Source organism: Galleria mellonella, unplaced genomic scaffold (genome assembly GCF_026898425.1).
Source record: "Galleria mellonella isolate WM207_F2 unplaced genomic scaffold, CSIRO_AGI_GalMel_v1 utg352, whole genome shotgun sequence".
Classification (NCBI taxonomy): domain Eukaryota; kingdom Metazoa; phylum Arthropoda; class Insecta; order Lepidoptera; family Pyralidae; genus Galleria; species Galleria mellonella.
Genome location: NW_026442084.1, coordinates 1,833,895 through 1,861,773, shown reverse-complemented (window position 1 = coordinate 1,861,773; position 27,879 = coordinate 1,833,895). Strand labels below are relative to the sequence as shown.

The window sequence follows — 27,879 nt, the reverse complement described above, 5'->3', positions numbered from 1 at the left end:
CTATTTGAATAAACTGGCAGAGGACCAGTGAGAGACGATAGGTACATGAATGAATACAGGTTAGTTGGCTCTTGATGAATTCGACAGGAATTATACACGGTGGTGTCGAGGTTCGCGTAGAGGTCGACCTGATGGGGTATACTGCTAGCAAAGGGGCATTTAGACCTTATTACTGGTAACTCAGTAAGTTAGGGGGGAAAGGGATTGTTAGTAATGGAGACTGAGGATTTCACTACTAGCAATACACCCAATTAGGTCGACCACCTCGCGGTTCCCCCTGGAAATTATCATGGTTAATTCCTGATGAATTCATCATGATGGGCCAACTGGCCTATTTTTATTCTCATCTATCACCCTTCAGTGGTGTTCCGCCAGCGTATCCCGTTAGTGCACCATACCATTTTCACCCATAAAAAAAAGCCCAGTAAGTTTATTAAATAACTGTACACGAGGTCTCATTTTTGTTATAGATTTTTAGCATAACAAAACAAAATACTACTACGATGATCTCGCCATGATAATATCATTCCTCACTCATAACTACAAAGCTTCACTGTATTAAATAACGGGTTATTATTTGTTAATAAATTCTATTAATATTCATCATTTTATATATATTGCGTATCGCAGAAGCCAACGCCCCACCCACTGGTTGTTTTAGAATAAATTATGCTTAACGGACTTCAGGGTAACCAATCGTAAACGACCTCTGTTGTAGTACGAATGAGATCCAATGGCGTATCACCGTACACTGGGTGTGGTTCAGCGATAATTACGTTTTCAATACGTTAAGTAGCGATTTTCTTGGTGTCTTAAAGGTTATTTTATTTGTATAATAGAGTTGGTGATATAAGAGAACGAAAGATGCATGATTGTGTGACTGAACGTTCACGAAATGAACATTTTATAAGTCATTATCATTAATAATATCAACCGTTAATTGCCCACTGCTAGAGGGAGAAATATATTGATTAAAAAAATCCTATCTGGCACAATTTATAAGTATTTTTTTTACAACACAGGGGGCAAACGAGCATGTGGCTCACCTGATGGTGACTACCGCCGCCCATGGTCACCCACAACACCTACGGCATTACAGGTGTGCTGCCAGCCTTTTAAAAAGGAATATGCTCTTTTCTTGAAGGTTATGTTGTCGTATCGATTCGGAAATACTGCTGCTGGAAGTTGATTCCAAAGAGTGGTTGTGCGTGGGAGAAAGTGCCTTGAAAAACGCACGGTGGAGGACCGCCACTCGTCCAGATGGTTGGGATGAAATTTTAGTTTATGGCGGGTTGTACGATGGTGAAAATCTGTTATATTTTATAAATTTATTTATTAGAGACTAAATAAAAACGTACCTATATTTGTGTGTGTGTTTTTTTTTAATTTTGGTTCTTCTTTTTTTTACACAACTTTTATACAAGTAACTCAAACTGATAAAACATATCTATCAACACACACCATTTCATCACATAGCATACCAGCTATAAACTGTCGACTGCTGAATACAGGTCACCACCATAAAAGGGGTATTTGTCAATAGTTTTGTTAATAGTTATGCAAAAAATCAAAACACTATTTACCAGCACTAAATTAAAAGAGCCTCATTTATTATTCTTTATTAAGTAAAGGTGTAAGAGAGTTTAAACAAAATGTATTCTCAACAACTTTACCTCAATTCACTAGTCAACACACTACGTGAAGTTGGGACTTTGCCTACACATTTTATTCCTAAATCCCCGCTATAAAGCGGCTACACGAGAGCATCAAAAATTCAACAGCGCGCCGTCTGCCTAGGTTTTAGTGTAAAATCTAGGCTTTAGCGATGTAGGTGACGGCACATTTGCAACTAGGTGAGTGGGATTTGAGGCTTTGAACAATGGTAAATACTACGTGGCTTAGTTATGTGTTTATGATCATTTAATCAAATTAATTTGGTATTTTTGTTCGACTACAACAAAGCCGAAGAGGAAAATTGTAATTTTAGTAGTCTGTAAAATGTATGTAAGGTTTTTGAATAGCGACCACATACGGGCAAATGCAGTGTAGGACGACCCCCAACTAAATGGAGTGACGACCTTAATGCATTTTTTTTTATGGATGAAAATGGTATGGTAACCCTGCCTGCGCTAACGGGATACGCTGGCGGACCACCAGTGAAGGGTGATAGATGAGAATGAAAACAGGCCAGTTAGTCCATCATGATGAATTCATCAGGAATTAACCATGATAGTTTCCAGGGGGAACCGCGAGGAGGTCGACTTGGTTGGGTATATTGCTAGCAATGGATGCAGATGGTTCAGGACCTTATGGCAGTCTATGGGGAGGCCTGTTTTCAGCAGTGGACAGATAAGGACTGAGATGATGACGATGATGTAGCATATATATATTTGTATTTATGTATATTCTATTGCCTAGCGCCTACTCCTATTTTGTGTGTAAGTAGTAAGTCACTTATAGACATGAAGCGCTCTGCATCATAGTAAACTGTGTTGCCCTTGATAACCTTCACACGTTGTCATTCACTGAGGATGAATATATTTTGCCTCCATACATGTTATTTTACTGCAATATTTCACCCTTTACACTAAAATATAGACATTAGAGAACAGCTATTTCACAGCAGAAACACGAGTGGGACAGAAGTATACAAGCAAACGACATTTGTACAAAGTCTTTCTCCGGTAACCCCTTTTTCTAATTTCGATGAATTTCGTTATTATGATACTCCTGTACAGGGTCTTACTAACATCGTATCAGCTCTTAATCGTGTACCGGTAAACATAAGCCTCCTTGATAAGCGGCGTTTTGCCAGTAGTTACCACGCTTGGCAGGCGGGATGGCAACCGCAGTTAGGCTTTGGTGATGACGAAGAGGGACGCTGCTGTCCATCCATCAATCATTAAGTTTGCTTAGTCGCCTCTTACGACACCACGGGGAAGAAAGAATATCTTACTATATTATAATAAAATTGAAACTAGCTCATGTCCGTAAATAAGTGGTATAAAAAAAAATTAAGGCCCTGTTAATACTAACACTAGTTTTAAGGAATAGGTTACATTAACTAACATACTGTATATAACGAGTAGTACACAATTAAGACTAAAAGCTATAGCCTATCATCTATAAATACAGAACTCTACAATTGGCAATGTATAGGAACTATACTGTCATATAAATTAAGTATTGAATGGAAGGCATGACTTCTACTTGTGCGATTGTAAAGCTTAGTACACAATTTTACTTCTTAACACTTCTGTGTTATATCTGTGCTGTTCTTTATAGTAATATTTATATAGTTTTATGTAAATAATTACATATAGGTAAAATCGTATATTAAATAACTAAATATAAAAGAATAAAAATTCATTATGGCTCGTAAAGCTGTAGCAAATTCGTTCTCACTGAGAAGGGGCAATCCATTACCCATATTATAGGACAAAGGGTAAGTACTTTGTATTAGTTCATGTATTTACATAACCGACGATTACCACTATCAATCAAGTGCCTTTTATCAATATCAATCAAGTAGCTTTTGTAATATTCTCTATAGCATCAAAAATGTAACTACAATTACCTAAGTACTAAATAATTAAAGATATTCTACAAAAACATTTAAAGCGACTGTAAATGTGATAATATTACATGGAATCAACATGGTAGAAAGTCTATTATATAAAAAAAAAAAACTATTCTAAATTGGCGTTTATATCGTGTAACATACAAAAACATAACAAAAAGCCCAAATTAAAAACGTTCTCAATTTAAAATAGATTAAATAATGAAACGATCATTAATATAAAATGAAATTAAATAATGTATTGTAGAAATAAAAAATGTCTCATTTGAATTGAAAGAAATATATTTTTCTTTTTTCAAACGATACTAAGCCACTATTAAGTTATACAAAATTTGCATTCAGTATGTTCAGTGCTTAACTGAATTATGACGTCAGAGACGAGGCGGAAGTAATTAGTATTCTAGCAGCGGCCTGCAGTTTTGGCTAGCCGGATATAGGGTACGATATGTCTAGATCTAGCCGGCAGTGCGCACTATGCTTTACCATAAATTTTAACATGATTTAATCTCTACATCTATTAAGCCATGTTCATTGACTTTTATGTATCTAATTAACTTTCAGACGTCGTCTGCTTGGGTACTTCTGTGCCCTTGTATTCCACTACGAAACAATTGCCCTTGCATGGCTGTTTGGGTTTGAACACTGTCATCATCATCAACCTCACCTTTAACTATCTACAATTGAACATAAGCTTTCTCGTTGGGGATTTTACTAATAGTTGCCAGTTGCCACGCTTGGCGATCGTATTGGCAACCGCAGTTAGGCTTTGGAGATATTTTAAGAGGGACGTTACTGCCGATCCTTCGCCCTACCATAATCAACTCTTACAACAATCACGGGAAAGAAAGGGGTAGCCTTTTCTATGCCGGGATCAACCGGCAAGAACACTGTGATATGGTAATGTAACAGTATATTCTGTGATGTGAAGTTCAGGCGACGATTACCATTTTCTATTAGAAGTTATTTAAAGTTACATAAAAAAAATTAATGCAATATCTATATTTTAACGATACAATTTTTTAGGACAACGAGCAAATAATACACAAATAGTCATTTATTCTATAAATTAATAAAATACATTATGCAAAATAATGTTGTCATAATTAAAGATCGAGTTCCACAAAAAAAAAACCGACTTCAATTCTGGCAACACCAGTTGTATTAATTAAAAAACTAAACTACTGAACCGAATTTGATAAAATTCCTATGGGACCAATCTGTAAGTATATCTTTTCAGATGAAAAAAAAATCTAAATCTGTTCATAATTGATGGAGTTATAAAGTAACACACATAAAAAAAATACCAACGAATTGAGAACCTTCTGTTTGAAGTCGGTTGAAAATCAATGCAATTTCACGTAGTAATTGCAGAATAAGTTCGGAATAATACTTGTAAATTGCGTTAAAATTAGTTCCGTTCATCCGTTTCATCCTCCCATCCCATCCTATTACCAGCGATATGTTCACGCCCATCGCCTCTGTCTTTGGCACGTGGCACCGTGTCAACACCATGGATTTTATACTATAATTATAATATATATACATAGGATAACGATAATTAAAAAAAAGTTTTAGCAACCAGGTGTTATTTCGCGGAAGTTTGTATGACTAATTAAAATATAATTAAACATAATTTAAGATTGTATTTAAATAAAATATCCTATATATTATGAGTTTCAATTGATCTAACTTCATCCTTCATACTTCACTTGTACTTTGCCAGCATATACCGATAGTTCAAAATTAGTTACCATTTAATTTTCATCGCTTAAAAAAAAAAACATATTGAGTAGACATGTTCAGTGCCCCGTGTACACTCGTTAACAGCGATATTTTCACGCCCATCGGTCATGTCCCCGGCACGCGGCTGACTGTACCAGAGTTCCGTACAAATAAAACGACTTAGCCGCAACTTATACGGTGAATTGAGTAGTGCTCGTTATGGAACGATTGTATGAGGTTATAGCGACTATGTTTAAAATTCTTAAGTAAAACATAATTGATAAGCTAAAATTTCGAAATCTCCACGTCCAGCCAATATAAATAAGTAAAAGTTTAAAATAAAATTTCATACGAAACGATGTATTTGTGAGCCCTAATTATAGTACTTGAAATAGACTTTAAAAAGATACACTAAAATTATGCTAATACTTTTATAAGGAACTTTTAGTATTTATTTATTTATTTATAATCTTGTACTGAACTGATGTCATAATTATAATTGAAAAAAAAAAATGTTCTAAATATTAAATATAAGTGAGGTTTATATGTATAAATGTAATATAAAACATTTTGAGGCAGCGTAAGGCTGTGTACAAAAGTTGTCCGCATGAGTACCTAAGACCCAACCGTATTTCCTCCACTGTGAAGCAACTATGTTTACAAGGCTATGTTTTTTTCTTCATTGTTTCAGTTGAAGCGTGGGATATGGCAGTAAAATAACAGAGCAAAGAGACATAATACTATATTCCTCAAGTATGACAACGCATGAGAAATATCATAGGCATTACAGAGCATGCTGTTCTGTAAAGCGACGGTTACCGTATTTCATCAGGTGAGCTGACAGCTTGTTTGCCATTCTAAGTTTTATAAGAAAAAAATACAAATAAAAATTATCAACAAATAGAAATAAAAATAAAAAAAAAAAACAAAAGTAGGGTGATTGCACCAATACTTGTCACCTGAAGACATAAGACGCGTGGCAGGTCTCAATAACATAATACATTTTTACATGAACCCACTGCCCTCGCTGACACTGGCATGTATCGCTGCGTTTACTGAATAAGACGTCAAAAAGGGCAATTTATTACCGTTCGCGTGCAGTTATAATATGTGGATTTTATTAAGCGTTTCATTTCTTAGGGTGCATTCGCTCGACAAGGGGTAACGGGTAGCTTCCCGACTGTAACAAATTGTTATTTAATACAGTACGGAGGTGGTAAAATATGTTTATTATTTTTATTTTACGATACAATTTAATAAGTTACATAAAAAAGTTATTAGTAGATTACATTTTTTAAATGTATTTAAAATAGAAAAAATATGAATTACACTGGCTGTAAGTCGATAAAGCAGCCGTGGCTTTGCTGTGTGAATAAAAAATAAAATAGAAAAAAAAAAAAACAAATAATAAAATCTAATAAGAGAATGGTTCATTTGAATACCACATTATATTGAAATCCATTCATTCATTTAATTCACTTTAAAAAATTTCACATTTATAACAATATTAGTAAGTTATAGATAGTAACATAAACAAATGAATATTACAATAGTACTCTCGTGCATAGCTCTCATACAAAAAATACAACTCTTCGTCTTTATACAACCAATCAAGTGGTGTTCCATTCATTAGCATTGTCCCACATCTAATAACTTCAAATCGAATTTGGAATCGACCGACAGATGGGGCCCACCGTGCGCTCGACGGACCGACGACAAATTTGCGATATTACATACGGATTAATGTCGATGCACCATTTTTTAGGGTTAAATTGTCTTTTCAGGATCACCCCCATTAATTTGCGCAATACTATTTGGACACATCGATCTTATTGCTTAGTATATAAAGTTAAAATTTGGTTAAATTCAAAATCATACTTGGTTCATTTAGCTACGAACAAAACGTCGAGATCCCAAAGGGCGATTCCCCAGCTAGATGGCATCCGTACGATGGTTATCATAATCCCTGCATTGACATGATGTGATGACACATGTCGTGCCGTGCAGTCGTGTTCTAAAATGTCGCTTTAAAAATTCGAACGTTCCACGGTGTCGGACACAGCATCATCCGCCCTATTCACTTGTAATTAAAGGTCATTTTAAAATAATATTGTCATTAGAATAAGTTTGCAATCCCTGGGAAGTCGCAGTATGGCCTGTTCACAATGTAGACTATTTGTGTATGAAGATCAGTGTTTGAGCTTAGTTCATCATGGATATGTTTGTTTATACGTATTTGTTCAAGCCGTGTCAAGAGCGAATCTGTTTGACTAGTTGAATGTACTAATTATTATTTTTTTTAAATTTGTTTTGATGACAGCACTAAGACAATATTTGGTTGTTTGATTGCGTTTGCTCAATAAATTTGTATTGAGCGAGCGCTGTGCTCAGGTACGGACCTTATGTCATCTTAGTACAAACTTAATGTGGATAATTTATCACTGATTCAAGATAACAGTAGCCAGTTTGTTTTCCATATTTCTTGGAAATAATGGTCTTATGACTACCTACAATACGACAGATAAGATAAAGACAATCAATTATCAAGAAATCAAGCCATATATTGATGACCTCCTTAGTGTCGTGGTGGGCTTTGAGTATTTGAGGTCCTGGTTCGAATCCTAACCGGGCAAATTTTATACACGAAAATTTTTAAGCGAATTTAAGAAGTTTTGGTTCTCGATTTATTTCTATTTCTTTTTGTGTGACTGTTATAAGATTTCTTCGCTAAATCCGATTACTTTTTATAAATTTTTACAGGCGATAGCATTTGCCTTAGTTACTCATATATACAAAAGAACCAAAGTAACCGACATAGCTCGAAGGATAAGCAAGCTGAAGTAGCAATGGGCTAGACATAGCTTGAAGAACTGATAATCGATGGAGACTTAAGGTTCTTGAGTGGCGACCCCGAACGGGCAAACGCGTTGTAGAACGAATTGCCACTACATGGAGTGACGACCTCAAATATATTGCAGGGAATCAGTGGATGCAGATGGCTCGGGATCGTACCTTATGGCAGACTATGGGAGGCCTATGTTCACTGGAAAGATGATGATGATGATATAGGTATAAGCTCCCATAATATAATTAATATAGGACCATAAACATGACCATTATAATGGAAATCGCTCTTGTCTGATGTAAATTAAAAAAAAAAAAGTAATCATAAACGTAAAAGGTGCAATCATGTCTAATTGTTTAAAATCTAATGCTCCCTATATTAAAAAAAAAATTGTCCCCATCGCTTTCTGTGTAGTTAGTCGAACAGGAGGGGTTGTTTTGTGCCATTTGTTTGGAATCCTGTAATTTCCTATGATTCTGCAGTTTGGCCCGGTTTATCGTAATTGTGCATAGGGCTCGATATTAATTCAGAGTTACTCCCTTTACTGCCCTTTGTTAGTGAATTTTAATCTTCGATAATATAACCATTGAATGCGCAAACGATTTCAGTGATTAATATTACTGACTCTTTAGGAAGATATATTACTAAATATCTATACTAACATAATGAGGAAAAGTTGATTTTTTTTGTATGTTTGGCTGTTTGTTTGTAATGGATAAAATAATAAACTACTCAACGGATTATAGAAATTCTTTCACTTAAAGATAATTACATTATCAGCAAGTAATATAGGCTATATACTGTATTAAAAAAATTAGAGATCTATAAGAAAATTAAAAGAATGTAAGCCAAAGTATCAAAAGTTTGTCTATTAAAGCTAATATTAATTTTGTATTTATCTACCCGTGCAAAGTCGGAATAGATTAACGATCTATATATATAAATGCATATAAATGTATATAATCTATGTATATAAATGTAATACTCGTAACTTCTGTTCTTTGTCTGTATAGTGATCGGGAAGTTAAAATATAATATTAACACTTTTTTTCATACCTAGGATATATAAAAAAAAAAAAAACAATCCCCACCATGCCAACATAGCCACTATGTCATTGTATTAATAGTAGATATCCAAAGTATGAGTAGTACAGTTACATTGTGTATGGTAATAATATAAAAAAAAGAAAAGTCAATCGAGAACTCGAACCGTTGTAATTATAAAAAAAAAAAAATTGAAAAAAAAAGTTAAATAATCGTACGCGAAACCCTCTCGCGACAAATGAACATCGGGAGCTGGAGAGGTCATTAAAACGAGGCTCGATCTAAAAATGAGGGAGGAGGGGGACTTTTGAGAACTCTGTAATTGGACCAGGGAGGGTCTTAAATCGTATTCGAAGCAGCGGAGGCGGAAAGACGGCTCAACCGTCTATAATTACCAACAAATATGGGTGAATCGATTTTTTACTACGCCCATTAGGTTATTTCGCGAACCGAGCAATTACTCAAACAATAACCCTTAAATATTAACGTTAAACCCACGCTTTGTGGGAAAAGTTGGCTTGTTTAGCAACTGCACAAGGTAATTGTGTGTTATGTTTTCTTTCACATCTACAATGTTGTACCGTTTCAAAGTATTATTTTTTTTTTACTATTTTCTTTTCCTTGTTTACGTAATTGAGTATTTTGTGAGCAAACGAAGGGAGACGGTAATCGTTATAGTAATTTTGATGTTACTGGATAAACTTGTTTGCATCGCATTCAGTTGTTTAACGCAAACGCACGCAAGTCACCCACGGACCCTCGTTACTGCGCGATATTCACTCGCCATTAACAATTTCATATTTAATCTCGCATGACGCAACTCAAAGGACACCAATAGGAACGCCACGTTGCTTCTTAGAATGACAAAAGAATAAAAAACATGAACGTCAAAACATATTACCTATCAGACCACACAGTGTTGAGGCGTGAAAAAAATATAGACAAAAAACAGAAACAAGGACATCACATCACCACATTATGTTAATAGCTTGGAGATATGACAACATTGGAAATAATCCGCTTTGTCCAGAGAATGGGCACATTAGAGACCACGGGCCTTGTCCTTTGGGACACGTTCCTTTGATTTTCGATTCGATGGAAATTAATATACTGTTCTTATACGTAGGGTACATATTTAATAATAATTTCGGTCAAAAGACCGATATAGCCACTCATGTTTATATATTCTAATTAATCAACAAAGAAAATGTTTCCAAGAAATCAACACATAAAATTTTAACAAGCGTGAAATAAAACCGTTAAATCACAAGCGCAGCAAACGATGTGCCATCATTTAATCAGCGCTATCATTATAATTCACCTGTCACGAAAACAAACATTTATGAAACGCCAGTATAGCGGCAAGATGGATCATAATTATGGGTTATCTCGCCATGAATGGCTCCCTGCGAACCGCACGCGATGCCGAAACGCGTCAAATAGCTCGTTAAATGCCCCATACAAATAGAAATATTACTCATAACTTAATCCCCACTTATAATAGATTTAACCTGCCATAAAATCATATTCATTTTTTTGTCCGCGCAAATAAGCGGGGTGGCCCACTGTGCGTATTTATAACGAATTGTCGATTAGCATAGCACAATGGGCTCGAGAGGTTATAATAGTCATAATTCCGTGTATTATATTTTTTTTGTGGTGGATAATCGAGGGGCAATATGAGTGTGTGGGGTAAGTTTGTAAATTGGATTTAATATTTTCATTTTTAGCAACACTTGGTGTGAAATTGAACGCTCGTTTAAGGGTTACTTAGTTTATTGGGGATCGGATAGGATAGGGTTAATCCACGCATATCAATCGGTCTACAAAAGGGCAACATGTTATTGCGTTTAACATAAGATTTGTCCCACAGTTTTATCAGCTTTTATTAATACATATTTTTACATATACGATGTTTTGACTGTGTTTAAATAAACTATGGTAACAGTATTTATTCGCATTTAAAGTGTTTTAAATATAAACGAGTATATTAAAATAAGGATATTACTTATTCTTATGATATACCTCTTACCAGAAGGAGACTTCGTACAAAAGTCGATTGCTTGGGTACCTCTGTCCCATTCGTGTTTCTACCGTGAAGCAGTTGTGTTTGCATGACTGTGTTTCGGTTTGAAGAGTGGGATATGGCGTGAGTTTACAGGGTACAGAGGAATAACACCTGACTCCTCAGGAATGGCAACGCGTGGGGGGTAATCATAGGCAAAACAGTATGTGTGTGTACTGTTATGTCCATGGTACTGCTCATGTCTATAGGCGACTGTTACCACTTTCAATCAGGTGGGCCGTCAGCTTGTTTGCCATTCTAAGTCGTATAAAAAAATCCTATGATATTAATAGATTTTTTTATAAATTTGGTGGAAAACTGAAAGATCTGGACAGAGATTCGAAATAGCTGTATTCGACGGTATTCAAACGCCCATCTTTTAGTTGCCTAGGCGACTATTCAATTACACAATGAAAAAATAAATGTACCTGGTTGTACGTATTTATAGGAGGGTAATGACTTCAAATTTTATGTAAATTTTCTTCTTCTTTCTTTTCCATAAGAAAATTAAAACATCAATATTAAAATTATGTTATAATAAATAATAATAATAATGAATTCAACAAAAATATACAAAATGCACTTACAAGATACATATTGATTCACAGTAAGTGATATTGATTAACAGGATTTTCAGGTCAGAGAGGCCTCCATGCTAGGAAAATTCTGTTTTTTTTTGCTGGGTGAAAATAGTACGGTAACCCCGCCTGACTTTAAGATGGATTTTTCTGATTATCCCTGAATCATTAAGTTCCTTTGGTCGCCTCTTAGGACACCCACGGAATAGGAAGGTGTGGCCCATTCTATGCCGCGATCACACGGCATCAATATTATTCGTCCTTACTAAGATTATAAATGTGAAAGGGTTTGTTGCCTCTTGACGTCTTAACGTCTTAACCAAATACTTATATTTTTTTTTTGCTGGGTGAAAATGGTACGGTAACCCCGCCTGCGCTAACGGGATACGCTGGCGGAGCACCAGTGAACGAAGATAGACGAGAATGAAAACAGGCCAGTTAGCCCATCGTGGTGAATTCATCAGGAATTAACCACGATAGTTTCCAGGGATAACCACGAGGTGGTCGACCTGGTTAGGTATATTGCTAGCAATAGGATTCTCAGTGGAAAATCCTGTGTTATTAAGGTCAGGCTACCGTACTTTACATAATTAAATATCTTACATAAGTTTAAGGAATTACAGAAAATATACAAATTAAGGTTAAACTATAAATGATATTATTTAACAATAATATGTAACATATAATAAATGTAATGTAATATGTAATAAGAATTAATTTTAAAATGTTTTCATAAATAAATATGTAACTAAATGTAAATATACCTATAACACTTGTGCAGTGTACAGAATATAAAAAAAATATCAAAGTAATCAACGAGGTCGTATTTCAATGCACAATCAGATTGCTTTGTGGTTGCAATAAACTTTATCACATTTTCAGCACCTCGTGACCACGCGAAGTCGCGTGCTAAAAAAGAAATGCATTTAATCTTTCTTCCCCGTGATATAATGTTCATGTCATATACTCTAACGCCAAGTATAAAGATACAAGTGTTAATTTACATTGGAATCGGTGCAGTGATTTCTTAGTAATAATTAAAAATTTGGTCCACAAAAAAAAAAAAACACCATATTTAATCGCGACAAAACCAGTTATTTTAATTTCAAAACTAAATTACTGGACCAATTTTGATAAAATTTCTATGAGATCAATTTGAAAGTACATTCTTTCAGATAAAAAATAACAAGATATATTCAATATTTGTGTAAATACTTCATCCAGAAGTCTTCTTCATTAAACAGGATAAAAGTAGTCTATGGCTTTCTCCATCTTAGGTATGTAGTAAGTGTATACCAAATATCATAGTTAGGGGGGAAAGGAATTGTTAGTAATGGAGACTGAGAATCCCATTGCTAGCGATATACCCAACCAGGTCGACCTCCTCGCGGTTCCCCCTGGAAACTATCATGGTTAACTCCTGATGAATTCATCATGATGGGCTAACTGGCCTGTTTTCATTCTCATCAATCACCCTTCACTGGTGCTCCGCCAGCGTATCTCGTTAGCGCAGGCGGGGTTAACATACCATTTTCACCCATCAAAAAATAAAAACATAGTGATTGGTTAAGCCGTTAAGGTGCTAAGAAATAACAAACCAAATCACTTCTTTGTTTATAACATTAGTGAGGATTTAGAAAAAAAAAAAAATTCTGTCAGTTATCTTAATATCCACAATACAAGCTTAATTATTTTTGTTTTATTTTAGGCTCTAATTGCTTTTAACAATATCCGCTATCTATTGATACACTTTATTGTGAAGCCGTGTGGTCCCAGCATAGAATGGGCCACCCCTTCCTTTCCCATGGGTATCATAAGGTGACTAACAGAGCCTATGGTAAAAGGATAAGCAGCAGCGTCCTTAAAACATCACCAAAAGCCAAACTGCGGTTACCAAGCCGCCTGCCAAGCGTGGCAACTACTGACAACCCCCTTTATGGCGGAGGCTATGATCAAGAGTGGACACATAACGAGTGATACAACAACTAAATGGTATGGGATTATATATTTACCAATAAGCGATATTTGTCCGTTATTATTCCTTAATAAATAAATAAATAGATAATTTTATTTAGTATTCTCATCTTTATGTATATCTTATATATGTGTTATATTTGTTATGTATATATAGATTTTTTTTATGCGTGAAAATGGCATGGCCGCCTGCGCTATCGGTATACACTAGCGAGGTACCAGTGAGCGGTGATAGGTGAGGATGAAAAGGCAAGTCAGTTAGCCCATTGTAACGAATTCAATAATAAATTGGTCACGATAGTTTCCAGGGGGAACCGCGTGGAGGTCGACCTGATAGGGTATATTGATAGCAATGGGGACTAAACTCCTCATTACTAACAATCCATTCCCTCCTATATATTTATATGTGTTTGTATATAAATTTTAGTATTAAGTAATACTAGTACCGCATTGGAGTATTCTAACACTTCCCTAAGGTTGACTGGGAGAGAATACTTTCAGCATTAAATCCACTTTGTATACATTCCTATACTAAATAAATAAATAAATAGATACCGCTGTGTAATATGGTATATTTATTTATTATTACCTTTTAAAAAGACGGCATTTTAAAACTAATATTTAAATTGTAGTAATCAAAACCAAACGAGATTAGGTCTCGGTATCTAGACCGTAGATGTGGTGGTGGTGTGGGGGCGAAACTGGGTTAGGACACAGGGGAGGGGTTTGGGATGGAACAGGTCTTTCTAAGCAATTACCATCCGTTGCGACGTGCGACGGGTGCCGTGCACTCTTATTGAAAATGGTTTTATGGGGGGGTTAGAGAGGGGGGAGGGAACGCCGATTGCAAAAGATAAAGTTGTGTGTAGGTAGCTATCCAACTAGAAGCTAATACGTGGCTTCGTATGTGTATCCTACTTAATAAAACTGTAACTAGTTTAAGTCTGTACATAAGAGATATTTCACAAAAAAAAAAAAAAAAAACAGAAACCAAAACAATAATTTAGAGTTTTATCTGCATGTATATTTCAGAATAACGCAAAAACTACTATATTCAATTGGATATCCGAATTCAAGATCACATAAGCAACTAAACTATTCGCGGACTCTCTGACTGTCTGTTACATTATTATTACTAGATTATCTACATGTCTAGATTATCAAATGGGGAAGAGGGTGAATTCGTCATGATGAGGTAAGTTGACTTGACTTCATGTTCACCCACCTCATTCACAAATACCCGTGTCAGCGTATACCAATCGCGTAAGCAGGGTTACCATTCTATTTTTATGATTACAGAAAGATTATCAAGTTTAACTAGACTTAGATTGCAATATAAATACAATATTTATTTATTTACAAGAACATCAATACAATAGAACACCATTACTGTTTATCTACGCAATAGAAAAAAAAACATCAAATTAAAACTCTATACTAAGTTATTTAGCCTTTATTATGACAAGCTTACAGCCTTCCTTTATGGGTAAAGATCGGCATAGAGCAGTAAGTAGAATGAGATTTTTTTTTTATTCTGTACTAGTGTTGTTCCGTAATGGAATTTCGTTATAATCCTATTAATTTTAGTTAGTGTCAATTCATTATTAAATATTGAAATTTAATTTCTTAAGTTTAGAAAATTAAAAATAAATGGACGTATGAATGTTCGTTACTCTTTCACGCAAAAAATACGTAATGTATTTAAATGGCTAAGGGAGACTTTGTACAAAAGTCGATTGCTTGAGTACTTCTATCCCATTCGTGTTTCTACCGTGAAGCTGTTGTGTTTGCATAACTGTGTTTCGATTTGAAGAGTGGGATATGGCAGTGAATTTACAGAGTACAGAGGAATAACATCTGAGTCCTCAGGAATGGCAATGCATGGGGGGTATCATGGGCGAAACAGTATACTCTGTTATGTCCATGGGACTGCTCATGTCTATAGGCGACGGTTACCACTTTTCATCAGATGGGCCGTCAGCTTGTTTTCCATTCTAAGTTAAAAAAAAAATAGCATTTAGTGTTTGTTTTATTTCAATCGGTTCATAAATAAAAAAGTTATATCAATCTAAAGAATCACATATAAAATGCTATAAAATAACCGATCAGTTGAATTGGCTGAAACGTTTTTTATTATATGTATTGATTTTCGAAAATTCTGTCAACTCGTACGAAGTTGGGTCGGATCGCTAGTTACACATATAAATAACATATTAAATTTGTTACACGATTACCAACCAGTAGTCATATCAATAACGTTCTTAAGATTTCAATCAGAGATTTAATACATTAATGATAAAAGAATTAGACTGTCAAAATGTGACAACACATTGCCAATTACGTGACTGCACTCGAAAACATAAATCTGATTACCAGTAGCGAACTGATAATGTAATAAATAATTCTAGGTCTTAAAAACAAAATAAAAAAGGAAAATAGGCCATAATAATAATTCCAAGGGCATTTTATCTTTATATTGCTGTTCTTGTTTATTTAGGTGATTCTATTAGCATGGGTTGTCAAATTGGTTACTTTTTCACAATTTTAGGTAATAATCTTTGTTCCCGAAATATTGAACAAATCAAATTCTTGACGTAATGTTTGGTAAGAAAATGCGAGTAAAACATACATAGTTTTAATCGTATCTTTTATGTCATCAACAAAAATTAACAATAGTGCAAGAAAGAGTAATATGGAAAAGTATATATATATATATATATATATATATATATATATATATATATATATTGCACGCTAATGTTAGCAAAACATGTTAGAACTATACAAATCCCACAATGAACAACAAGTATGTCTTTGCACTATGTACACATGTTATATGTATATATATGTACAAATAAATTTATCTATTTATCAAAATTTATTTAACTATACTATGCTAATACTATTTTACTTAAATCATCATATTATATAAATGTCATTATATTTATGTATTAATAATAAATTATACAAGTTACAAATTACATTAATTGAGTCACATATTTAAGCTTTAAAATATTCAAAATATTCATTAACCGAGTAAAAACATTTATATATATATTACTAACAAAACGAGGTAATTTCATCGACTTCAAATAAGGAGGAGATTTTCAATTCAGTTTATTTTTTTCTGTTTGTTACTTCAGAACTTTGTCATTTATAAACCGATATGGAAAATTCTCTTTTTTTTGTGAAAGGATAATTTTTCGAAAATTTTTCAAAATCGTGAAATAGTTTTTAAATCGACATAATTGGTTTTGCTACAGTTGAAATCGGTGTTCTTTTTTTAAGTGTTAAACTATCAAGGAAACTAAGAAAATATAAAAAAAAAAAAAAAAAAAAAAATAGAAAAATATAATAACACTTTTGTCCGCGATGGCAAATAACAATTATCTCGGCGAGTGTACGGAATGAGATCTCGGCGCTGAAGGGCGGGATGTTGGATGCAGCTTTTAAAAGTATTACCGCTCCCCTAGCAATGACACCCCATCAACCCTTGTAGTGTTTCATTATTTTTATATCGGACGGCTATATCGTATGCAATGCAGTTTTGTGTGGACCTTTTTATAGCACGATATGACTTTAGGAAATATGCGATTAAAAAATAATAGTCTAGCTTTCATATGAAAAAAAAAATTTCCAAATTGATAATAATTAAGGAAAATTATTAAATACTTTAAATTTACTCTAATAAGGAGAAAAGGTTTGTATGTATGTTATGAATATACCTAAAAACTATTGGAGGGACTTCAAAATTCTTCAACCTATTTTTTTTTAATATATAACAATAGAATGGTAACCCTGCCTGCGCTAACGGTATACACTGGCTTGGCACCAGGGAGGCATGATAGGTGAGGATGAAATAATGTCAATCAGATAAACTATTGTGACGAATTCAAGAATTAACTACGATGGTTTCCAAGGTAAACCACGTGGAGGTCGACCTGATAGGGTACATTGCCAGAAATTGTGAAATGAAGATAAAGGACTGGATATAGCGAGGTGCAAATAATTGTTCATGCATTGTTGAGTATTGCTATCGTGCGACGTAAAATTAAAAAGAGACAGAAATAGTACTCAGTAACTAAGTGGTACTTGGATGGTACAAAGTAATAAGCGATAGCTATTTACAAAATAAATGAAAAATACACTATTAAGCTTCTGTAATCCTTCAAAATTACATTAGGCTTACAAACAAGTAGTAAGCAAACGTAAGGAGAGCTATAGTACAGTTTAGAGAAACTAAAAAAAATCTTTTTTCACATTGACATAACATTCCATTCCACGACGTAAACATAACAGTGATTCAATATAACAATAAAATAAATATTTAAAAATACAATACTAAAATACAATCAAATTAATGAGATTTCATATCAGACAGAAGAAAAACTAGACAACACAAACTTGTATGAAATTATTCTCAAATCGTTCTTGTTTAAAGTTATTTTAAGTGAGACGCTGCTGCTGCTGCATTCCTTCACCATTATGTTCCCTGCCCTTTCGTAAGACCTAACTGCGGTTGCCAATCTGCCTGCCATGTGTGGCAACGACTGGCCCTCTCCCGATAAGGGAAGATCTATGTTCAGCAATGGACAATTAACGATTGATATGGTAAGATAAGGTAATGTTACTAAAACTAGTACGTTCTTATGAATCCGCTTCTGCACCCTTTCAAAAACAATCCTGACTTTATTTTGTCAATCCTTAAAACTGTATTCGACGTAAATTCGACTAAGTTCTTCGTGGATGAATCAATCGACATTTAGACGTAGTTCGAGTATGTTTTTGACTATTTCTTTTAGATAACAAATTGACACGCAAATACAGTTGCGACATCTATTTCAATCAATAGCATAAAACAATTTTTATTCATAGCAAAGCGAATTACACCTAGTTCAATATAAACAAATATTAATATGCATACACCATAAACAATCATGAAACGATGGTGCGATATCGATCAGCGGCGACTGTAAAGGGAAGCTGCGTCATAAACATACGTGGTCGAGCCTAAAACGCGCCGACAAAGAAAATTCAATAATATATTCATACTTCCGAATTGGTTATATGACGGTGTTAATATATAGGAGATAGCGGAAGCGATTTTAAAAATTCTTTCATCAGCGAGTAATATAAGGCCACATTTTTTATTTATATACACATATTTTGTAGCAAGTAGATATTAGTAAAGTAGTATTTTTATTTATATATTTACGTCGCAAACATTAGTAAAATTTTATAATATTACACTATTTGTATTTTTACAAATTAATAAATAAAATTTTCTAATTTAATATATTTTGTCTGTATATTTTTAGATTTGTGCCTAAGAAGTGTTTTATTTATATATAGAAAACTTAGATGACCTATTTGAACCTTATATTATCTAATCAAATAAAAAAATATTAGTGTTCTCTGTAAACAGCCAGAAATAATAGTTGGAATAACACAAGGACAATTTCAATAAACTTATAAATCCGCCCCCTTCTGTAAATTAAGGCAAACATCGCGCACCTATTGTTAAGAGCCTGTTAGGTTCAAGGGCAGACGAAGCTGGGAATGTGGCCTAGCTTCCGGTACAGGCTTGTTTGTTGAGGATCATAATTATGGTGCGGATTCAATATTTTTTTGTAATCCAATTAGTTTAGCCAACGCTTGTCAGTTACAAGCTAGTTTTTGCCACCTGCGGTACTTCTGTAAATATAAGGATTGGAATACCGTAATAAAAAGCACGTTTATACTCATATGTAGAGGTTGAAATCGAACTCGTTAGTTGCATGTAAAGCTAAGAAATAAATGAAATATAATAAGGTTAAAACCGTGTGGGCCCGGATAAAGAATGGGTCACGTCTTCCTTTGCCGTGGGTATTGTAAGAGGCAATTAAAGGAACTCAATAGTCGAAAGATAGACAGCAGTGTCCCTCTTAAAACATCACAAAAAGTTAACTACAGTTGCCAATACGCCTGCCAAATGTAGCAACTACTGGCAAATCTCCCAAAAAATAATTACACGGGTTAAAATTTTTTGTTGTTTATATTTGTCGACATAAGAAACAAAGGTTGACCTATGTTTCTTTGGAAGAAATATTTCCTCAGAAAGATTTTGAATTCACAAGTATACATAAAGTAGAAAAAATAAAGATAAATAAGACCGGCTATTTACTATTCAAATGACCTCAGTGAAAAGCATAAAACTCAATTTTATTAATATTTCTTTGTTTTAGAGAATAAAAAAAACAACAAAGGTCTACTTTAGACTTAGTTCCTTTTATAAAATTAATTCAATAGATTTATTAAAGGTTAAATATCAAACGCCGAATCTTTAAACGATGCGTCGTATTCGTCGCGTAGTTGTCAAATCACCCACATATTTCGCTTCCGGACACTGCACACTGTCACATTTAATTAAAAAGAAATCTCTAAGTAAAACAACTAACAAAAGAATCCAACGGAATCCTTGCAATGCGACAATCTCCAAAAAATGTTGATTATACCGAAAAGCCCACCCCATGCCTCACAAAATGGCAGCGGATAAAAAAAATCTCCTAAAACGTCATTACGGGCATAGCTCCGGTGTCCTCGGGACATATCTCCCATACAAAATACTTTAAGCGGAAACCCCACACGCATCAAGACTTGACAATAGGAGGTATATCTCACAATCGACAGTAATAAAAGCTCCGAGCGCCCACATTAAAATCTTATCCCTTTCTTAAATAAAAAATTCACGAAAAAATAAGAGAGAAAATCTCCCCCCTTCCCCCTATTATACAGTGGAAAACGAACCCCGACCCACCCCCGCTATTACAGTTCAAATCCGCACGCGGCGAGCGAAGAAATACCAAAGAAATTCTAACTTTAGCGTCAACACAACAAAGTTACTATTGGCGTGCCGATTCGAAATTTGCGCTCTTGCAAACTGCACCGTATTCCATTTGGGGCAAAGTTGGATATCGTGCAGTAACGGATTGGTCAGTGGCATAGAATATCGGGCGTAGTAGTTAGAGTATTTGAAAATGAGATGCAGCGTGGGTAGGCTGGGGTGGCGAGGGAGTTAGGGGAGCGGGGACCACTCGAAATCCGAATTACCGGGGCGTGTGTAATGATTTTCCCGGGAATTATGGACGGTAGGTATCGGAAACGACGTAAATGCCTTTTCTACAGAAACTATTAGCCGGACTTGTAATGCCATTAAATAGCAAAGGAATCAAGTTAATACACATTTTTATTATAACTCATATATCCGGCGGTTTACCCGTGTGAAATAAAGTTCACTCAAGAATGTTCAGTGGCTTATTCATGAAAGGCAATGTTGAGTAATTGTAAGTATTTGTTTTTAAATAAAATATAAAGTATTTACAAATACAATTTTAAGGCATACGTCCCTTTGCTCTCATACTCACATACGACTTATTTGAGTACTAAATATCTAGGATCGCGTCACTTCGAACAAAAAAGAAAAAATACGAAATCTATGCAACTAGTTCAATTAATTAGAAAATTTCACATTATAAATTAACAATATCTTTATCGATACCTATCAATATTAATATTTTGTAAAGAGACGTACCAGAGGGACACTTTGTACAAAAGTCGATTGCTTGGGTACCTCTGTCCCATTCGTGTTTCTACCGTGAAGCAGTTGTGTTTGCATGGCTGTGTTTCGGTTTGAAGGGTGGGATATGGCAGTGAATTTACAGGGTACAGAGGAATAACATCCGAGTCCTCAGGAATGGCAACACATGGGAGGTATCATGGACGAAACAGTATACTCTGTTATGTCCATGGTACTGTTCATGACTATAAGCAACGGTTACCACTTTCTATAAGGTGGGCCGTCAGCTTGTTTGCCATTCTAAGTTGAATAAAAAAAAAAGACGTATTGTAAATAATACATAAACCTACGTGGTTTCTGAATTCTAACATACTTTCTGTAATTCTGTAATAATAAATAAAAAAAAAAATAGTTGCACAAAACGGTAAAAACTATTTTGTTTAATTAGTTTATTATATTTGATCTAGATGGTGGCACAGAGTCATTTTCCACTTTTATCAATATAGGGACAGTGCCGACTCCTACAACGCTGTGATTACTTGCTCTATGGTATCAACGACAATGGTGTTGTATTCTTTTTTAAAAAACTAAACCGACCAGTACTGCACACGACTCCCAAACAGTTTGTGGCCGGAATGACAAATGTGAAACAAAAGATAACCGTTACCGAGTGCAATTCACAATCTTGCAGGGTGAGTGCTCACGACTGTACGTGGTCCAGATAGTCGTGATGATATAGCATGGAACGATTCAGATAACATATTTGTTGGTACACGAAAATGACGGACAACTAGCGCCTGCCAACTCGACTCGGTTAGGGTTTGGCTTCTAAAACATTAACGACAGACTGTCAACTTTGTTTGGGTTCGGATTTTGAGAAATTAATCTCAATTATATAACGATTCTGTCAACTAGATAAAGTTTTATAAACTAAAAAAAATTCAAATATATAATTGCAAGATAATGCCGTTAAATAAAAATAAACTCAAATACGCCATCGTATAACTGAATATTTAACACATTGATGTATCTATCATCATCATTATATCATCCATTATCTGTCCACTGCTGGACATAAGCCTCTCCTATGGGCTGTCATAAGGATGTACCTATGTTATACCTTAAACCTGAAATATCAAAGAACAATTTCAAATTATTGAAAATCTCTATTCTGAGGTAAGTGAGGCGTTAATCGCAGGTCTTTTTTTGACGGCGAATCCAAACATCTAGTTGATATTGTTGATCGATGACAGTAATAGATTTTTGTATATAACTCACAATATTAAATAAGCAGATGGGCTATCGTATAGGAATTTAAGCGAGTTTGTTTGTTTATCTTATAGTACCATAACACCTTGACCAATCTCTATGAAATTTGGTATACACGTACTGTATGATATGGGATCGAGAAGGATATACTCGTAGGCTTCTTTTTCTCTCGATTAATAAATATTTCCGGGTCACGCAGACATAGCCGCGGGTAAAAGCCAGTATTTGACAAAGAGACAACGCTTGAGCACAAGGATGTGATTGACTTAGTGATGGAAAACGTGTCTTTATCAAAAATTCACGTAGATGAAGTCAGAGTATTAATTAGTGTCAAATGAGAAGGTGTAGTTAGTCATAAGATAAAATGTTTTATGACAAGACTTTACGATAACATGCATACAGCTACAATGTATTGATTAATTAAATTTATCATGCTCAATTAATTGCCTGTGGAGGAAAAGTACCCTATAATAAGATATATGTCTACCTATAAATACTGGCCGAGTCTAATGCCCGTTGAAAAATAAATACGGTACACATTCTTAACTATGCTTCGCCAATACATTTCAAAAATACTGCATTCGATTTTCGAATCCCGAGACGGAACGAACGAAAGCGACCCCGAAATTGCCGGCCGCATTCACCCAGACAAAAGCCCTAAACACACCCCGCGAGCAAAAAGAAAAGCATTTCCATCCCATCCCCTCCTTCATTTAAATTTCCCGCCCTAGAGTGGGGGCGGCGACCGTAGGGGCGGCTTCCGCACAACAGAGACGAAACTTAAAACCTCATAGAAAAGAATGAGACGGTCGTATGTCCACCTGTTGCGTTACGAGTTTCATATTTTCGCGACGGATTCTTTTTTCGTTTCTTACCGCGTTCCAAAGGATTTGAATGGCGCGCCCGCGTGCATGCGTACTAGGGTTAGGTATCGAACGTTATTGACGTACGGGAAGCGACGCTCGACGTTCGATTTTTAAAAGCACACGTCATACTATTCTAAATTCAAATTTTAAATTTCAATCTCCCTTCGCGAAAACACGCTTTAATTTTAAGCTTTAAATCAATGTGTATTTTGGCAAACGATATGCATATATAACACTATAGATACTGAAGTATTTATTTATAATCTGTTTGGTATGTAGATCAATTATGTATGTACGAATTAAAACAAATATCATATCAAGTCAAGCCTATATAAACAAGACAAAACTTAGAACACAATTTAAATATAACATTTGAAATAACAAAAACATTTTTATTATTCTTTGACATATACCCAATTAGCTATATGAAAGAAAAATGTCTATGTACCTACAATGTTTTCCCATATGTGAATAATTTTATTTTTTTACTTCAAAGAGGGTTACTCTCGCGAACGGTCAGGTTGTGAAATGGGCTCCCTGTTGAGGTTTTCCTAGAGATTACAGTATGGAGTTCTTAATAAAAGGTCAAAGGTATTTCAAGGTCAGCAACTCGCATGTGACACCCCTAGTGTTACAGGCGTTCATAGACTACAGTAACAGCTTACCATCAGACGAGCTGTATGTTTGTTTCCTGCTTTCTTGGTATAAAGATATATGTATTTTAATAATATGTATGTATATTTAATAATACTAATTGTGGATAACAATTCATACTACTGGGTTGCTTTTATACGTAACATCATCAGCAATCTTAGCATCGTTTTTCTACAAACTGGTCAGTTCTAATTTAAGATTCTGTAAAAAAAGACAACTCCAATCGTGGCAAAACCAATTATTTTTAATTCAAAACTAAATTACTGCACTGATTTTGATAGAATTTCTATGGAACCAATTTGTACGTCAACCTTTCAAGGTAGAAAAGAGATTTCCAAATTGGTGTCCAATATGTATATAGTCATGAGATAAAAAAAAAAAAGAAAAAAAATACAACCGAATTGAGGACATATTTTTTTTTAAAGTCTATTAAAAATTAAGACATATAGTTAATAATAACTATAGTTAGTAATAACACAAAACTTGTATATACTATCATCAATAAAAATACAAGTATCAAGAATGTTTACAAAATATATTAAGTATAAAATAATAGATTCTTCTACGATCAAACTATGTTGTAAATCGTTAACAAGTCAACATAATAAAACAATAAACAATACTGTAGTAACAAAATATTAACATATCAACAACGAACGGACAATGAAGGAAACAATTATTACCTATACATATAGCTTGATAGGAAGAGCAAAATAAATATTAATGATATGTACTTTCCCCCCCGGCTATCCATTGGTATCACTGCGGCAGGATGAAGACAGAAATAAAAACTGTTTGTGTTAGCGTTTCCGGCGTCCCGGGTTCGAATCCAGACACGTGTGGTTATTACGTAGAAATAATCCAATAAAAATAGTATCTTGGACTATTAAATTTCTATGTGGAAGACCAAGATGTTACAGTGTGATGGGGTAAACATTCTAATTTGGGTACGACCGCTGTGATTTGTGATTCAGAAGGGTTTGAATTCGCGACGTGGCCGATTGGTCATTCTTGTCGCAAATATGTAATAAATACCTTTTACCAGAGGGAGACTTTGTACAAAAGTCAATTGCTTGGGTACCTCTGTCCCATTCGTGTTTCAACCGTGAAGCAGTTGTGTTTGCATGGCTGTGTTTCGGTTTGAAGGGTGGGATATGGCGTGAAATTACTGGGTACAGAGGAATAACATCTGAGTCCTCAGGAATGGCAACGCATGGGGGGTATCATGGGCGAAACAGTGTACTCTATTATGTCCATATTACTGCTCATGTCTATAATAATAATAACAATTTATTTAATTAATAATATAAAAATGTTAACTATGGGTATATACCTGAAAATAAAGAGATTTATTATTATTATTATTATTATATAGGCGACGGTTACCACTTTCCATCAGGTGGGCCATCAGCTTGTTTGCCATTCTAAGTTGTATAAAAAAAAATACTAAACTAGGTGTTATTTTGCAAAAGTCCGTATCACTGATTGTTGTTTATATTGCATCAACTATTAACTGTCCACTGTTGAACATAGCTTCCCCCATAAGGAGGGGTTTGCCAGTAGTTGCTATGCTAGGCAGGTGGGCTGGCAACTGCAGTTTGGCTTTTGGTGATGTTTTTAGAGGAACGCTGCTGTCCATCCTTCCATAATTCTAAGTTGTGTAAAAAAAAATGATATAGTCGCATCTCACGACACCCACGGGAAAGGAAGGGGTTGGCTATTCTATGCTGGGACCTATACGGGTACAAATATTCAGACATAATTATCAAAATTGGCTTGGAATTTGGGGAAATATCACAAAATATGTACAATTCTTTTTCTGATGTATATCTTGTACAAAAATCGTCTGAATAAGTACCTCGTGTATCTATCTGTCTGTAAGCAGCCGTATTTACACCGCTCAGTTTGAAAAGTGAGAAAACACAAAAATACCGGCGATTTTGGAAAGGATTTTTCCCAAAAAATAACAGACCTTCAAATTTGCGAAAATTAAGGTTATAAAAAGGGAGTAAAAATGAATAAACGAAATCGTTTAAAAAAATTGTCGACGTACAAAAAAGTCGAATCCCCCTCTTTCGAAGTCGGATAAAACGCTCGACACAAATACAGCAGCGAAACATGTAGAATTATATCATGTTCACATGCGTTTATACGCGAATGACATTTATTACAAGAGATAACTTATCGATACGTATATATAGGTACATATACTAGAAGTGAATTTCTCGATTTAACTGATTTTTAAGCGATTTGAAAAAAGATGGAATTTGATGGAAGAAAATTTTTTCCATCAATTTGCACATTCTTTTTGTCACTAATTTTTATAAGATTTTTGGAAATCATAAGATTTCGTTGTAGTTTGAAAAATTTTGTAAGGATTGAAGCTGCTGTTTTTCGTTGCGAAACATAAAACTGCTTGAATTATAACTATCGTGAGTCACTGCATTGTAATTATTAATTATTTATTACAATTATATAGAAAATACTGCTCGCGACATAGCCGTGAACGCACTCATAAATAAGAGGCTTCTATTTAGTTCGAAAGTAGTCGGGCATCCCCGAATTTAAAACGTGAACAAATCAGACAAAAAAATAAATAAAACTCCACGTTGTGAAGAAAAATCTACTTGTAATAACACAATTAAATTTTAACAATTTTAAATCTAATGTGTCTACGAAACATCTCATCAAGAGTCTTTGATTTAAATTCATTTCAAAAGATTGAAATCACCAACTTCGGAGTAACATCTTTTTTAAATGCATTTCAATCTAATGTATACAAGAAAAAAAATTTACGAAATTCTGTAAAGCAAATACTACTTTATAACAACGTGTATCTGATGTAATCTATTATAGATAATTTCCAACTAGATATTGTAATGTGTGATATTTCAGTAAATTTTTATGCTTTTTCGTCGAGCACACTTGAGAATCACGTTATCAATGACATAAGACTGATAATGTATTTGGGTTATATATTGATTTCATTATTTTTGCTTATTTCTCTTTATATTACAACGGTCGTAAACATATTCCTTCAGTTCTTTTTTTAATAGATGATAATGATTGCATTATCATTAATAACTCCGCCTGCGCTAATGGTATACACCGGCAGGGCACCAATGAGGGATGATAGGCGAGGATGAAAATGCAGGTTAATTAGCCTATCGTGATATGAATACACCTGGAATTCAGCAAGATAGTTTCCAAGGGGATCACGTAGAGGTCGACCCGACAGGGTATATTGCTAGCAATGAGACTGAAAGTCCGCATTAATAACAATCCCTTCCCCCCATATTCGTTCAGTCTGATGGTAAATGGTGCCCCGTGTAGCGCCTGTAACATTCTCTATTGCAATCCAATGGGAAAATACGGCCAACCTTTGTCCTCCCTTGTGGTCCCGGCATAGAATAGGTCACTTCCTCCTTTCCCGTGGGTGTCGTAAGAATCGACTACGGGAGGCCGAGGGATAGGCAGTAGAGTCCCTCTTAAAACATTTCCAAAGCCAAAAAACTGCGGTTGTCAGTTCGCCTGCCAAGCTTGGTAATTACTGGCAAAGCCTCCTTAGAGAGAGGCTTAAGCAGTGGACAGTTAAAAGCTGATATGATGGTGATGATAATAGAAGGTTGTAGAACTTCTAGTAATAGTAATCAAACCTCAAATATTGACAGTCGTACGTATATTAATGACGGCGGAATGAAACAAAATAAATCTAATCAACTAATCA

The 27,879-nt window shown here is 34.7% G+C and overlaps 1 protein-coding gene across 8 annotated transcripts in view; it reads right to left on the bottom strand.

Moving 5' to 3' along the window:
- Positions 1 to 27,879, bottom strand: part of LOC113519401 (protein pangolin, isoforms A/H/I/S) — a 210,285-nt gene that overhangs the window by 74,438 nt on the left and 107,968 nt on the right. The gene's annotated exons all lie outside the window — the stretch shown is intronic.